Source organism: Anas acuta, chromosome W (genome assembly GCF_963932015.1).
Source record: "Anas acuta chromosome W, bAnaAcu1.1, whole genome shotgun sequence".
Taxonomy (NCBI): Eukaryota; Metazoa; Chordata; class Aves; order Anseriformes; family Anatidae; genus Anas; species Anas acuta.
The window spans coordinates 3,497,239-3,514,035 of record NC_089016.1 but is presented as its reverse complement, the minus strand read 5'-3'; the positions used below and the strand labels follow the sequence as shown (position 1 = coordinate 3,514,035).

The 16,797-nt window shown below is 41.4% G+C and overlaps 1 pseudogene; it reads right to left on the bottom strand.

Moving 5' to 3' along the window:
- LOC137847506 (ATPase family AAA domain-containing protein 2-like) overlaps window positions 1-16,797 on the bottom strand; it is a 35,395-nt pseudogene that overhangs the window by 13,634 nt on the left and 4,964 nt on the right.

Genomic DNA, 16,797 nt, shown 5'->3' with positions numbered 1-16,797 from the left:
AGTTTTCAGGATAAATTAACGTGTTCACAGTAAATTAAACAGGTCATCATCCTTTTTTTTTTTTCATTCCCCAGAGATCAAGCAGATTTTATGTAGGTGCAAAACTGTAATACCTATGAATGTGGTCTTGTTTACTGGAGCGCACAGGAGCGAGACCATCTATCTCGTCAAAGAAAATAATTGAAGGTCGCATCTGATAGGCCTAGCACAAAAACACAGAGTAAAACACCATTATTTAAAGGAAAAATGCACAGAAACATCATGGTTGGAATGTCATCTAAACTAGATTTTTCACTTCAGCCTCTGGGACATCTACCGATAGAGCTACTGGAGTATCTGGCATGTCTAACAGAAGCCAGCAGTCTGTGTCAACCCACTGTATCCGGGTGACAGGAAGCAAATCGTTCCAGTAGTTCCTACAGCTGACATTCACAGCAGAAACACTGGCATTTCCATTTCAGTGGGAAAAAAAAATAACAAAATACAAAAAAAGCAAGTTCTACTTAAAAACGTTGACCACAGAAAATAATGGTTTCAACTCTGACAGAACACACTGTGCATTTCAACCTTACCTGTTCAAATAACACACGAAGTTGGCGTTCTGATTCCCCCACGTATTTTCTCATGCAGTCCGAAGCACTTCTCATAAAAAATGTTATTTTTCTGTCACTTCGGCTATATTCATTGGCAAGTGCACGAGCAACTAGTGTCTTCCCTGTTCCTGGGGGGCCATAAAATAGACAGCCTCTGCAATAAAAAAAGATCCAGATAGGAAAAAAAAACATCATGATGAGTACCTCCTACAACCATCATCTCTAGAACAAGCGTCTTTCCTAACCAAAACACATCACGTACAAGACAGCAGTAATAGCTGAAGTGTGGGTAGAGTCAGAACAGATAGAAGTTCTGCATTTTTACAACGTTTCACAAGAAAATTCATTTTTTTCACCCAAAGAAATGAATAAGGGGGTAACTCAAGTGTATAAAACCTTCAAAAGAGAGCATACTGTCCCAGAAGGACACTTCCAAAACTGCTGACAAACAGTTTGATTACAGCAAACTGGAGCCAAACAGGCAAACTTCAGCACAGAATCTGAGAATGGGCTGAATGGTGAATCACCACTTCATTCTTCAGTGATAAACTGCATATTCTTGCTTTCACAATATGCAGAATCTGATAGTAAAGCATTTAATGCTCCTCTCAAAAGCATTAAGTTACTGGGTTTGGTCTCTCAGACCATCTATTGCTGATGGCACGTGAGGAAGCCTAAAGCCGGAAGGAAAAGCGATGCCTTAACACTCAGAGGAAAAAAAAAAGAAAACAAAAGTAGGCAGGAAAAACAATTGGGCTTCCAGGCAACATATTACGATTGACTTCCACTAGATAATCCCTTCTTGCTTACAAACTAATCAAGCTGACTTGTACATAAAACTGAGAACAAAACCACTCCAACCCAACTAACCCAACTTTTTAAAGACACCAGACGGTAAAACTTAAAATTTTAAGACGTTGCTTATATTTTTAACCTACAAATATTCTGGATTCTATCCATTTTTAAGAAACCACTTTTTGCTACTACTAAAACAAACGTTCACCGTTGCCAAAATGTTGAAGCATGGAAGCATATTGATACCTTAACTGAACTTTCTCCTGAAAACAGCTGACTTACGATTTATCACTTTAATGAGTTACCTGGGGGACTGAATATTGAACCGCTGAAAAACTTCTGGATACAGGAGGGGAAAAATCACCATCTCTTTCAAAGCTGCGATGTGTTCGGAAAGACCACCCACGTTCTCAAATCCAATCTAAAGAGAAATTCAACACAACAGAGTCTGTATGTTAAAGAAAGCAGCAACCTAGATCAAGGTTTCATCAGAAATTATCTCAGCACAACAGAAACATTCTGGGCAATTTTTGAAGTTGCTTTAGAGAAAACCATCAACAAAGGTAGTTGTAGATGGCACACTGAGATCTTTCATAATCCCTGGAAACACTCGCTGACACGATGATTAGTTTAAGACTTACCGCACTATCTATTTGCATTGCATCTCCCTGACTTCCTCCAACTTTCTTCTGATCCCTCTGAACTCTCTTTAGGTCCTGTTTCTGAAGTTTCACTCAAAAAGTCCTGATTTGAATTAAGGAGAAGTTATAGGGCTTCTTTTTCTTTAAGATGCAACTCGAAGATTTTTGTTTTTCATAATAATGCCAAGCAAATGTAGAAAACATTAATTAATATATAGAAGACCTAACTAATTGACATAAACTCACACAGTTAAATTTAGATAAACTTAAACATGGCTAAATATTCATTTGAAGGAGATTCATCCCTCCCCTGTTCTCTAATGACAGCAACCTTCTTGGAGATGTGCTCTCGCTGTCCTCACTGCTCTCACCGCTCTCCTCCGTATCACATGTGCTAAGCAAGGGAGATGAGCAAGAGGGTGTAGAATCACTGATGTCATCTGCATGTCTCCGTCTGCAAGCCAGCATATAAACCAGAAAGTTAAAAAGAAAATAGAGCAGATACTAAGTAACACCAAAAGTTAAGGGAATTCTATCTCAAAATTTACTCTGAGATCTATTTTCCAGTCCATTGTACTCCTTAGCAATCTGATTTCAAAGGCCATGACATGATTTTCCTCGTGACAACTGTCTGCTTTCAAGAATGCTCAACAAAATATCTGGCAATCAACAGCATTCTCTACGCACTAACTGCTTACAGAATCCAAAAAGCCTTTATCATTACTAAGGCAATTTATGACTTCATTTAGATCTTTTATTGTTTAAGGTTAACTTCATACAGAAACATTAGTTGATTCCAAACAGAAACTAGAGTCAGTATTTGAGTGATAACTTTTTTTTTTTTTTAATCCAACAAAACTTCCATAAAGCCTCTCCCTCTAAATCGAATAAAATTATTTTTGGTTTTAAGAAAATAATTTGTATCCTTCAAGATTAAATAGTCTGACTAAGATTTTTAAGGGGGGATTCTGGCTTCAGTTCCAGAACCAAAGAATTTCAGTTACAGAAACTCAGACACTACCTCCATAATCATCTTATCAGCGACCCACAAATATTGGATTTAAAAAAGAAACCAACTTAAAAGTATCCACCTCCTGCCCTCCAAATATTTCTTTCCTCTCTATCCTCAGACTACCAAAGTACCGATCATAAACTTACTCTGTAATTACCACTAAACTGAAAACCCTTTGAAGCATTATGCAGTAAGGAGACTGACAGCTCTACGGATAAGTTAGAGCTATCACTAGCCATACACCAACCTGGCACGTCTTCTATATTTTTGTGACCCAGCATTTTCAAGTGACTCTTTCTGTCTGACAGAACAGGGCTGGCCCGAGTTAGTCCTCTCTCGATCTCTTTGTCTTACTGAAAGGAAAGAATTTAGAATAATGATACAGATACATTTAAGAGAGGAGGATATCAAAAGATAAAGAAAATGCCACGTGTTTCACTCATCCCTAATTCCAGAAGAATTTTTAACCGTTTTTGCTTTTCATCAGTGCATGGTACAAGTGGAAAACTACGCCCTTTTTAAAGGTGAACTGAAAATCACAAGAGCAAGACTATTAAGTGTGATTAATTACTGTTATATCAAGGATGCATAGCACTAAGTACGCCAAACAGCAAAGAAATACAACGGGCACAGGACACACGTGTCTGATAAAAACAGCGAAGTTCATGTGCAGAATGAAGGTACAGAACTGAAACAGAACTGTGTGCGCAAACACATGTATTTGCATTCAAAAATTTTATCTCACTTATGTGCAAGAAATAAGGTTTTAAGAGAAACTGTGCGTTCAACCTACTTTCCATAGGAGCTTGGTAGCGGTCAACAGGTTTCCTCCATCGAAGGTTGTAACGCCTTGGAACATCTTCACCGTCATTTTCTTTGTTCTCACTTCCTCTTGATGTTTGTACTGTACCACAAAATGACACCGAATCGTTAAGTACTTTTGCAAATTATATGAAATCCAAAATGCATTACACAGATGCCTGTAAGTTTTATTATTATCATTATTTTAATGACACAGTGGATCCTGCAAAACCTTAAGATGAATTTATGCAAGTCACGTTTCAGAAATCACAAATCCTAGCAGATGAGCATGCATCTAGACGTTGTTCTGTCCTCTCTGAAACTGCTGATGGACTTGTCGTCAGCCTCAGTGTTTAACAACAGGCAAAATTCTGTCATATTGCTTAGCTAAGATGCAGATCTTCTGAAAACAGCTATTTCAGAAAGTCACTTCTTAGTTTGAGAAAGTGTTTAACGGAAAGGGTTTTAATAATCTGTAGTGCTAAGACTAAGCATGGTAATCTAAGTCCAAGTCTAGCTCTGCCACAAATTCTGTGAGCAATAATGGGCCAGACACAGGCTTGAAGCTCACCAATGAGAAAACAATGCCAAATGCACATAAGCTTAGGCCATTAGCTTCTGTCAAGTAACCTGAAGTTGTTTCATGAAAGATGGTAAAAAACACAAAAACCAGAGTGCAATTATCTACTGGGTTCTGGTGAATATCCTCTCACGTTAACAGCAGGACACCGAGGAAGGAACGTACATACTCCGTTCACCTACCTGTTTGCCAAAAGGACTTATCTTTTTTTCTTGGAAAGCACCGCCCTCTTTGGTTTTTATTTTTTAACCCCAAAGGTTGCATTGCTTTCTGAATGCAAGGTAGGTGCCATGGGGTATACAGACAGCACACGGAAAACTGAGCAATCAGTAAATGAGTTTGTGATCACTACCATCTCCAGTCCTTGGTGTTCCAACACTTCTATCACAAAAGCATGAATTTCTCTGCTTTAGTGCTCCACTAACCCTTTCCTTTGTTCCAGTAACTTCCTTTGTAACAACACTGACACTTTCCTCACTCTTTTCTGGCGTATTTTTCATTATAAAAGTATATTCTAGCTCTTTCCTGATTTAAAATTGTAGTTTGCATTTTGATCATCAATTAATTGCCCCGGGCTCATTTCCCATTCAACGTGCTATTTAAAACTCCTCTCTACAAGCCTCTACCGCACAGCTCCCTGAAACCCACACACTTTAACCAAGCTTCTCCCTCTAGACTGGCCCCCGCCTTGTATTCAAGCTACTCTTATTCAGACTTTGAGCTAATGTTTTCCTAACTAAACCTCCAAAGGAGTCAACTCTGCTTCTCCCTTACTAGTCCATGGCCCAGCCATTCTTCCTCCGAAGAACTTCCCTCGGGTTCCCACCTGCCACTGTGCATCTCTCTGCTCCTCTGGGCCTCTGAAGAGAGGAGCAAAGTATTTTCTGGGGCTCAGCCTCCTGTCACTGTCTCTCTGAGCTCCTTTGCAGGTGTGCAGGTGAGCTCTATCACATAATCTAACTTGTCAGCTCATCTACTGCAACACCCTTTTCGGTCCTTAAGTACAGTCTTGCCCTGTTCTGATCTGTTTAGAAAGCTCCTACGAGGATGATCTAATTTACTGCCTTAATCACAACTAACATTCTTCTTAAAAACTGTAAGTTTTCCCATCACTTCCAAGTTAATACGGCCTTTCGTGGCTTAACCTCATTCCACAAGTCACTGAGTACCCAGATGACAGCTCCTAATTACAGGCCCTGACAGCAGCTTACGGTGACTGCCTCCTAAACGCAGAAACGCACAACGCTATCCTCCCTCCTGCTGAGCTTCACGCTTGGGAGGAGCTTTTCATAAACATCTGGCAGCCTATCTACCTTGCTTCCTGAAAATTCTTGCTGTGCTGCTCAAAACCATGAAAACTGTCACGCTCCTGCTGTAGCGGTATCACCGTTTCGCATGCTGAGTAATAGTAATGCTGTCCATTTCTTTCCATTCCCACCTGTCTACAACCATCTGTTGCCTTTTATCTTGTAAGCAGTTTGGAAAAGCGCTGTTGTTTTTGGTGTTTTTTTTTTTCACCTTTCAGCTCACTACAGTACAGCCCTAGAGCTCATACTAAGGCTTGTGAAGTCAATAGCAACACAGAATTTTTACAGAAGACAAACACCCAGTAGATTAGCTTCTTTCAATTGTTTAAGGCTTTTGGTTAGAACAGAGTAAAGAAAACTTAAAACCAGAACTCACCAACCTCATCTGGACTGCCAGGTCCAGTTCTTTCAAAGTCTGACTTCACACAGGTGAAGATATCAAGGTTCTCCTAATTCCAAGCAGCAAGAAAGATCGGTCACAAACGTGCAGAAAAACAGACGTGCATACACGTACATCCACTGACAGACACGTCTGTCTGTTGATGCTTACACAGTAACATTATCGAGGCACCCCGTATACACACAAAAAATAAATTATTGCACAAGAGGAGAGAATGGGAATATGATTGCGTGCACCCACAATCAGTAACAAGAATTTCTGCTCTAAACCAGGGCTCAGTACATGCAGTGGTTAAATACTTGCCCAGATACACAACTGAGTGCATTAGTTAATCAGAGGTTAATAACCTACAGCGTGACAGAACCAGGGAAAAAGAACTACCTTTCTAGCAGACATACCAAAAGAAATCATACAGGCGTGTGAGAGATGCTAATAAAAAGTACTGTGGACAATTCTGGATTCATTTCACAGCCCTGGGCAACCAGCTCTAGGTGTCCCTGCTTGAGCAGGGGAGGGTTGGACCAAGTGACCTCCAGAGGCCCCTTCTAACCTCAACCATTCTGTGATTTGAGAGAAAAAAAAGGGAATTCAGAGCTAAACTAAAAGCTATGAAAGTAGGTTATCGGGAAGTTTTAAAATGATGTGCCTATCATTCAAAAGAACAGTAATTTAATAAAATAGTTGAATTTAATAGAGCAAAACTAAGACAGAGGAAGTATGATTGCTGCATACAACTTTAACAGGGGTTCCTCTAGAGACAGGGGTTTATTTAAGCTCTCAGGCAAGGCCAGCACACAAACAAATATGCATAAAGTAGCCATCAGTTCATTCAGCTGGAAATTTGAAAGGCTTCAAGTTCCTGAAAACTCTGGGAGCAGTTTGCAGCCAAGGAAGAATTCTAAAATGCAAGTTAGGTCAATTAAAGAAAACAGCTCCATTTGCCTGTAACAGATGACTAAAGCTACATGATACTGGAGATTCTTTGTGAGCTCTCAGGAAAAAAAAATGTTAACAGGAATCAAAATTCGAGTGAGTGACCAACACAGGAAGCTATGCACTGCCTTTTGTTAAGCTTTCCAAGTAAGTGCGTTCCTGAGCATGACGAGAAATATGATTTAGGAGTTAAGGATAAAAAGCTGAACAGCTTAAACTGCCAAGCTGATGGAAAGCACCAGTCTTTTTGCATATTCAGTCCCCCAGGCAGAGCTTTTAGTAACATTTGGAGTAAAAACCCAAGTCCGAAACAGCTGTTTGTAAACAGCGTCCATTCAAAAAGCAGAAGGCAATTCAGAAACTGGAGTGGAAGACATGCATTTCAGCATCTCCCCGTTATCCCACATCTTCTGCAGAAGATGCTTCCTCCACTCTTAAAAGACATCTGGAGCACAACCGTATCAGTAAGACATGAAGATATAACCAGAGAGCAAGACCAAATGGTAGTTTAGACCACACTATTCTTTGGAAGGAGGTTATTTCAGTTCAATTAAAATTACAACTAAGTTACTTCCCTACGTGAAATACTCTACAAAAATGGCAAACTGACGGAGTATTTGCTCTGTCATTTGTACCTCAACATCTTCCCAACATCTTTGGCATCTACGCATCTGCTCCATTTCATCCATTTTTTGTAGCACAAGTTCCGCAGTACTAAGATACAAAGTTGACATGTAAGAGCAAAGTTAGGCATGTATGAAAAAATAAAACAGCACACACAATCAATAAGAGATTTTAATGTAGTACGCACAAAGCAAAAGTCATTGACACTTAGCCAAGATTTTAGACGTTACCAAAACATTAGGTCAAATCTTTAGTTTTCATAGAGATTTAAGAACAAGCTTTTGAGGATTTGCAAACATACGCTGTTTTCAGGTTTATTTTCCTCTCTTACTGAGCACATTTAAAATATATATATATATTTAAATGCAGGAGGAAAATAAGAATTCTGACATCCTAGTAAGATGTTATAAAAAAATTATGTCAACTTTTAATCCTACTTAAGTTGCTCTGCACAGTAGCATTAAGCCATTTTTTGTTAACCAAGGAAAGGCTGTTTGTTCTTCTCTACATGGGAATCTAAGTTTTGTGTTGTAGAAAATGATGAAATGAAAGGAAAGCAAATTCTGAAGCAGAAAACAATTTTGGCTTCAGAAACAGAAATCAACCGTGGACAGAAATGCAGAATCGCTAGGACTACTTTGCTTTGACTGTATCAAACCGTCCTCAGTTTCTTAACCAAGCATTACATTCACTTTTGTGAGTATGGAACAAAAAGTTCATTAAAAATGACGGCACTTCTGATGCTAAGAAAACTGCCAAATGGGGAAAACTCAACGAATTGAACTCTCAATGCCAGGAGCAGCCATACCTCTTTCCTGTCAAAAAAAAGAGCAAGTCAAGGCCAACATCATGCCATAGTGCAAAGGCTTGCTAAGAAAGATCATTTTAAGAGGTCTGCAAGAAAAGATGACTTACTTTGTTATAAGTTTGTCAAATAGAATGGACGAGTTAGTAGTAGAGTACCGACTGCGTCGGACTCTACAGCTGCGGCGCAGCTCCAAGTCCCTGTTTTCTCCATGGACTTGTCTCATAGTTTTTGCACCAGCTCTACTCCTCAATGTTCTGGTGACTGAAACGCAGAAAAAGTATTTTGAAACAGTCAAGATGGGATTCTCCTTATTTCACCGTTGCTCTTGTAAAATGTAAACAGACAAACAAAAAAGGCACCCTGAAGTGGATTGATTTTTCTTTAAATTTCAGATCAGAAGTTGTTGACACAACCACTGCATTCCACTTATTTATCGCTCTGCACGTTTAAACTGTCTACTTAAAACTGTGACCTGTAGAGAAATTTTTAAAGAGACTGAAAGCTAGCCAGACAAAAACAAACGTGCAACTTTTGTTCCATGCAGGAGGGAAATTTACTCCAGTTATTTCTGTCTTGGAAAAGTGAGAACAATCTACACCTTTCTCTAAGGTGTTTTCACTCCATTCATGTCAAACTGTATCTAACAGTGCTCAAAAAAAACCACTATTACATTGCAAGCCTCTTCCTAAGAGGTGTATGTTTTATTACTCCGTTTATGCATGCAGCACTTTCATTTCCTGCATTATGATCTGACAGCTCAAAGAGGTAAGAATCGTTTCAAGAGAAACACCCAAACACCAGATAACTCAAACTCGTGCTTTTTAGAAAAAAGCCTGCCCATTGTTTACCGTACAGCACCCTTTGGCACAGGTTTGTTGCTTGCACTGTCATTAAAAGAGCCAAGAGGACAAGGGGAAGGGAAGAGCTACACCACTGTGGTGGTAGGATCACAGCTAAGGTTTAGTTTTGTGGTTGCCAACTATAAAACTAAGTTTAAACTTACCAAGTATCAATTTACTTTGCACAATTAGAACAGTTTGCTTTGTGCCTACGAAGCTGCAATTCACACTGCTCCCTCCCCAAGGAATTCATAAAATCTCCTATTTGCACCTACCTCTCTTCACAGAAAAGTCACTGATGAGTGAATTCAGCTGACTACAGAAGGCTTTGGGGCCAAATGAAAGCGATGGAGTGACCAAGTGCCATCCTCTTCAGTAACCAGCATAAATCGGTATCCCGGGGAGTTACAGCCACTTACCTGTGTTGTATTCTTTTTTTTGTTCCAATTTCGGCTTTCTCGACTGCCTACATTAAGAAAGAGGACAGGGGAGAGAAAGGAGAAGAGACTTTTTGTATTAGACCCATCAAGGATGGGAAATTTCACCACGTTTACAAGCCAGTGCTCCATGGTATACAAAGAGAAGCCTGTAGGCCTCACGGAGGATCCAGATCCCAAGTCTGTTGTGTACCAGATACATGCGGTTCCCATGTACCCACATTTCCTAGCTTGCTCATGTTGAATTCTCAAAATTATGAGCAATAGCACCCAAGTGGAAAAGATACATGTCCTGGTTTCAGTTAGGACAGTTAGTTCTCCTAGTAGCGGGTAGGTTGCTATGTTTTGGCTTAGGATGTGTGAAAGGATGTTTAGAAGAGTGCTGATACCACCCCAATGTTTCAATTGCTGCAGAGTGTAATACATACACCATAGATGTTTGTTCATTGTCTTTTGTATTATAAAACAAAGAGTTCTGTTTGAGGAGCGGGAGTTGCAAAGGTTTCCTGCTGAAGTAAGGAGCTGTATAATGCTTAGCTAGACACTATGAAAATTCCATTGCTTAATGTAACAAAAAAGAGAATCCTCTCCCCTTCCCTCCTTCTGCATCTCAGTAGCCTCTTTTGTTCAGAAAACACAGCTGCAAAGTTCATGTAACCATCTCCTGATAAGTTGTTAAACTAGTGTATCAACACCCTGCCTCCCTGTCTCACGCTGGGCCAACATGACCAAATAAAGAAAGAAGTTGAACCACAACGCCGAGGAAGACTACGGCCTTCATCTTCACGACCACCAGAGGGACAGAGACGACCCCCTAGCAACAGTGCGTGCAGTCGCAGAGTACACCAAGATGTGCTGCGTAATCCTGAAATCACCAAGATATAAAAAGGGACCCTGGGGGGGCGTAAGGTGCGCGCCGTTGGCAGAGCCGAGACTCCCCGGCCGCCCAGCGCTGTTTTGCTTGCTGTTGCTTACTCAATAAATTCCTTTCTATTATTAATGCAATGCTCTCTGAAAATTAATTAAGGGGGCAACTTATAACAAATTTGGTGCCGTGACTCGGATGAAGGCAATCTGATTGAAAGACCTTAGGAGAGGGCGCCCCGCTGATTTCAGCGGCCTTCGCTAGGACTACTTTCATTCAAATCCTTCACCGACGAACCCTAAATTCGGCAGCAAGCAAATAAAGCCGGCAACCCCTAGTAATCTTTGTGCACGAAGACCGAACGAAGACTCAGGAGTGAGTAAGTATAGGCCGGTGATCCGTTCGGTTGGGGTTGGGTATCCTGGAGCGTAGCGTTGTGAGACGTCCAATTGCGGACGAAGCGAGTGCGGACCCCTCGGTGGTGCGGTTCCCACATCCCGCGAGGGACTGGGCCACAAAAAGGGGGAAGCGATTTGTGTGTGTGTGTGTGAAGGCGCTCCAGAAGATGGGACAGAAGAGTAAGCCTTCTGTTCCCATGGGCGGGGTAACGTCTGATGTTAGGTTACCCTGGGATTAATGATTAATAATTGGGAGGATTCCCCTTTTAGGCGGGGAAGGAATAAAGTAAAAATGATACATTATTGTGTTGAAGTTTGGGGTGGTAAACAGATTTGAGGAGACCACCTTTACTGGCCCGTATTTGGGTCCTTTGAAGATTGGGTTTGCCAGGCCCTAAATATTTATGTAAACTCAAAGGAACCTTTTAGTTTGGAAGAAAGTGAATATACACATTTGTGGATCAGCTCGAAAACTCGAGCCAATTTATATCCTCTAAAAGAAAAAGGAGGGAACGGGAGGCACAAGAAAAACCGAGAATTAGAGATCCCAGCCCCACTGTCTCCCTATATTCCACCACCCCCACCTGCAGCCCCTCCGACTCCCGGGCTTCCTAATCCGCAACCCCAGGGAGACTCTGATAGCGACTCTGACTCTAGCGTTCAGGGACCAGTGACTAGGAATATGTGGCCATCCCTATTAACTCCAGGGACGTCCGAGATTTTAAGAAAGAGACAGAAGGAGGGTAAGCGAGCTTTAATGGCAACTGGCACAATGTTTCCAGCTGCTGAGGAATAATTCTAACTGGAATAATAACTGTACATTGCATATTGTATATATAAAAGCCCGGGCATTTTTGTTAAAGTGTTCTTTTATACCTATGTTAATATGTAAATATGTAAATATAAGAACTGCCATTGAGGTGTATGTCTAAGGGAACAAAATTTGCCCAGGCATATTATCGGCTCATCAGGTTTAAATGTTCCCAGTGTAATTGTCTACAGGCAATTAATTTACAGTGGTCTGATTTTACTTGTGTATCTATATATTGTGGATTTTGGAGGGATTGGGATTGACTAGTAAAGAGCTTCTAGGAAAACGGTGGAATATTAACCACTGTAGATTACAATAGGAAAAGTTCAAAGCAAAGAAATTCTGAGGAAAAGCCTCCTAGGATGTATACTAACACATCGGAGGGATATAGTGGGATGAGAGGGTACAGAGAGTAAAAGAACTCTTACCAAATATTGTAATCAGTGGTGGCCACTTTATAAACTAGAGGATGGAGCGGAGTGGCTCCTAAATGGAACTACTAATTATAACACCATATTACAGTCAATGTTGTTTTTGTGGAAAGAAGGAAAACAGGATGAAATGTTGTATATTGATGTTGTTTCAGCATCTTGGAGGGAAAAGGTACAGAATTAAGTTGGCCCCTGACTGAGCCTTTGATGTCGGCATTAGAAAAGTAAAGGCTAGAGAAAGATAAAGGAAGTGTTAAAAGGTTTGTTGAAAGTGTTAAAGGTATTCGAAGTTGAATGAGCAGGGAAAGGTGATGTAGGCATTATCTAAGTAACAGTCTAGAAGTTTTGGTATATTTGCATATTTGCTGTGGTGTTTGTTCAGTTTCCCAAGCATCGGGGAGGGGGGAACAGCCTGCTCCTCCAGGGGCCTCTCCAGCGGCCGCAGGGGGGCTTCGGCTCCAGCGCCTGGAGCGCCTCCTCCCCCTCCTTCTGCACTGACTTTGGTGTCTGCGGGGGGGGGGTTTCTTGCTCTCCCAACTGCTGTTACTTGTAAAGTATCAGGGATTAATTTAACTAATGAAATCCTAAATATGATGGGGGTAGAAGGGACTGGGATAACAGTGCCACTTTTGGGGGATACCAAGCTGAGACTAGGGGATAAAATGATCACTGGGCAATTATTGTATGTATCCAAGGCAGAGACTAACTTGTTGGGAAGGGATTTGATGATTAAATTGGGCATTCAACTAGTAAATTGTTAGACTGGAATAACAGTGTTATTAATGGAGTGCTCTCTGGCCCTGAGAGCAAACATACATGTATATTCACCTCTGACTGGAAAAACCCTGAAATGGGGGCGGAAGCAACAATATAGGTGGACAGTTTTACCTCAGGGGTTTACAGGGCCACCTATCTATTTGGGTAAATTCTAAAAAAAGATTTTGGAGCAATTACAACCTCCCAAGGAGGTATTAATGTTACAAATATGTGGATCATTTTAAGGAAAATCGATACTCCCTGATGGGAGAGAAATGCTGAATAAAGTGATAATGAGGCAAATATTAACTGTTTTACATCAGAAGAGTCATTGGGAGGTGCAAGCAATGTGTGATGTTGTTCTAAGAAAGCATGTCTGTGTAGGAATACATACTTTAGAGAAGCACACATGCAGAGGATGTACTATATGTCAAAAGGTAAATAAAAAGGCCTTCTGTAACCTATCTAGAGGGGGACGGGAGCCAGGGCTTTGACCTTTCCTAAGTATACAGGTAGACTTTACTGAGTTACTTGTTTGCCCTAATTGACCACGTGACTGGATGGGTGTAAAGCTTTACTGCAAGGATTACAGCAGGCCTTAGAGATTGAGTGGGATTTTCACAGCCCCTGGCACCCCTCCTCTTCTGGAAAGGAAGAGTGAATGAATGGTGAAATTAAGAAACAACTAACAAAACTTGTGCTGGAAACTAAGGCTTCTTGGGTAAAATGCTTACCCCTTGCACTGTTAAACATATGGACACAGCCCAGAACTGATGTAGGAATTTCTCCTTTTGAAATGCTATATGGTATACTCTATGACTTGGAATTGCCACTTGATCACCCTCAATTCTAATTAAGACTTGGAAAGAGACTGCTTTAACACCACGATGGGGAAGGCCCCTATGTTACTTTGCTTACCACAGAAACGGCTATTTGAACTGCGGAGAAAGGATGGACGCATGCCAGCCGTGTGAAAGGCCCAATCTGGGAAGGTAAATGGGAGGCAGCTCCAGGCCCTGACGACTTGAAGCTGACACTAAGACAGACTCAATAAGTATTTTATATTATTTGTGTATCGTGGGAAGGGGAGGAGGCCCTGTTTCAAAGGCTCCCTAGTAGGTTCCCCTGAAGAACACTGCTGCTGCCAAGAAGAACCGATACCTTGTAGTTCGCTGCAACCGAACTGACAAGCGAGGCAGAGAAGTGAAAACGGTGGGGGACTGAGGGGCCGACAATTTAGATGGGCTCTGACCACCTCCTACGATACATGGGAGTCAGTATCATCGCTTTGGTCAGCTATGAGTCTGCGCATCCCCATCAGCCTTTTAAATGGAGCTTGATCAGATGGGAGGATTAATTCATCATCCAGCAAACAACGACAGCAGGTGCTCCCAGTTTCCGCATCACATTATGTGACCTGGTGTCAGTGCAGCCATGCTTTAACCGATCAGGATTTTATTTCTGCCCAAGTTCTAACCCAGGAAAGGGGTACTGTAATTACCCGAACATGTATTATTGTGCATACTGGGGGTGTGAAACCATTGCTATGGACTGGACACTCGGGGCTGGTCGGAATAAATTCTTACAAGTGGGATATGGGCCGCAAGGTTGTAACCAACAAGCAGGTCCCCGTTACAGGTGGTGAGGGCATGGTATAGGGTATAAAGGAACCTTCCATGGAAATAAAAAGTTTGCAAGGTTCTATATATATAACAAACTTGGACGATACTAGCTGGGTACTAGGAAAAATGTGAGGTGTCAGATTTTACAAACACAGAACAGATAGGGGAGGACTCGTACTAATAAAAAGGAGGATGCTGATAGGCCCCATGCAGTAGGACCAAATGAGATATTGTCAGAAAATGTCCAGGGAATCCAGCCTGTGGAAAATACTACAGTGCCAACCCTCGGCAGCCCTACGAGCTCAGGTAAAGCCGAGAATGATAACATAGCTGAGAATAACATATGGGGGGGTCATGAATGCCAGCTACCAATTATTAAACAAAACAAACCCAAATGTAACAAAACACTGTTGATTATGCTTTAGTATAAGGCCTTCATATTATGATGCTATCGGGAATCCTGGGGAGCCCTCCCACACAAACGAGAACAACCCTCTACAATGCAGTTGGGGAAAAGACATAAGGGTAACACTAACACAAGTCACTGGAGGTGGTAGGTGTGTGGGCATGGTTCCTAGTGGGAAGTGTCACCTATGTAATATCATGGAGAATGGAAAACAATCAACCGAGTGGCTAATCCCAGCCAACAAGGCTAGGTGGGATTGTTCGTCAGTGGGCATAACTCCTTGTCTATCACTAAAACTCTTTAATGCGTCTCGTGATTTTTGTATACAGGTGATAATTATACCAAGGATTCTATACCACCCTGAGGATTGTATGTATACCCAGCACACAGTGGCAAGTCATCATCTGGAAAGACGGGAACCATTCATGGCTCTAACTTTGGCCACCCTAATAATCCTGGAAGGAGCTGGAGTGGGGACCAGGGTAGCCTCATTGGTTAAACAAAATCAAGAATTTGCTTCTTACACATTGCTGAGGACAAGGACCTGACCCAAATTGAACAATCCATCTCGGCCCTGGAAAATCTATCAGATCGCTTTCAGAGGTAGTGTTACAAAATCGTAGGGGATTAAATTTGGTATTTTTTACAACAGGGCGGGCTGTGTGCAGCCCTGAAAGAGGAATGCTGTGTGTATGCTGATCACACTGGAGAGGTAAGAGATACAATGGCAAGACCCAGGGAAGGGTTGAAAAAAAAAAAAAAAAAAAAAGGAAACGGGAGAATGAAGCCCGACAGAGCTGGTATGAATCTTGGTTTAATTATTCACCTTGGCTTAATACTTTATTATCAACAATAACAGGACCTTTGTTGTTCTTAATAATAGCGCTAACTTTCGGGCCATGTATTTTTAATAAACTGATTGCAATTGTAAAAGGTCGTTTAGAAGCGGCACATCTAATGCTTATACGTGCCAAATATGAGCCAGTAAGTACTAATGAAGAAATCGAGGAAACATTAGTTCTTAGTAGCCAAGCATTGCAGAGATTCAATGAACAAAATGAGTAACTAAAAGAAAAAGGAGGGATTGTAATACAGACACCATAGATGTTTGTTCATTGTCTTTTGTATTATAAAACAAAGAGTTCTGTTTGAGGAGCGGGAGTTGCAAAGGTTTCCTGCTGAAGTAAGGAGCTGTATAATGCTTAGCTAGACACTATGAAAATTCCATTGCTTAATGTAACAAAAAAGAGAATCCTCTCCCCTTCCCTCCTTCTGCATCTCAGTAGCCTCTTTTGTTCAGAAAACACAGCTGCAAAGTTCATGTAACCATCTCCTGATAAGTTGTTAAACTAGTGTATCAACACCCTGCCTCCCTGTCTCACGCTGGGCCAACATGACCAAATAAAGAAAGAAGTTGAACCACAACGCCGAGGAAGACTACGGCCTTCATCTTCACGACCACCAGAGGGACAGAGACGACCCCCTAGCAACAGTGCGCGCAGTCGCAGAGTACACCAAGATGTGCTGCGTAATCCTGAAATCACCAAGATATAAAAAAGGACCCTGGGGGGGGGTAAGGTGCGCGCCTTTGGCAGAGCCGAGACTCCCCGGCCGCCCAGCGCTGTTTTGCTTGCTGTTGCTTACTCAATAAATTCCTTTCTATTATTAATGCAATGCTCTCTGAAAATTAATTAAGGGGGCAACTTATAACACAGAGCAGTACTTACAACAAGCCAAG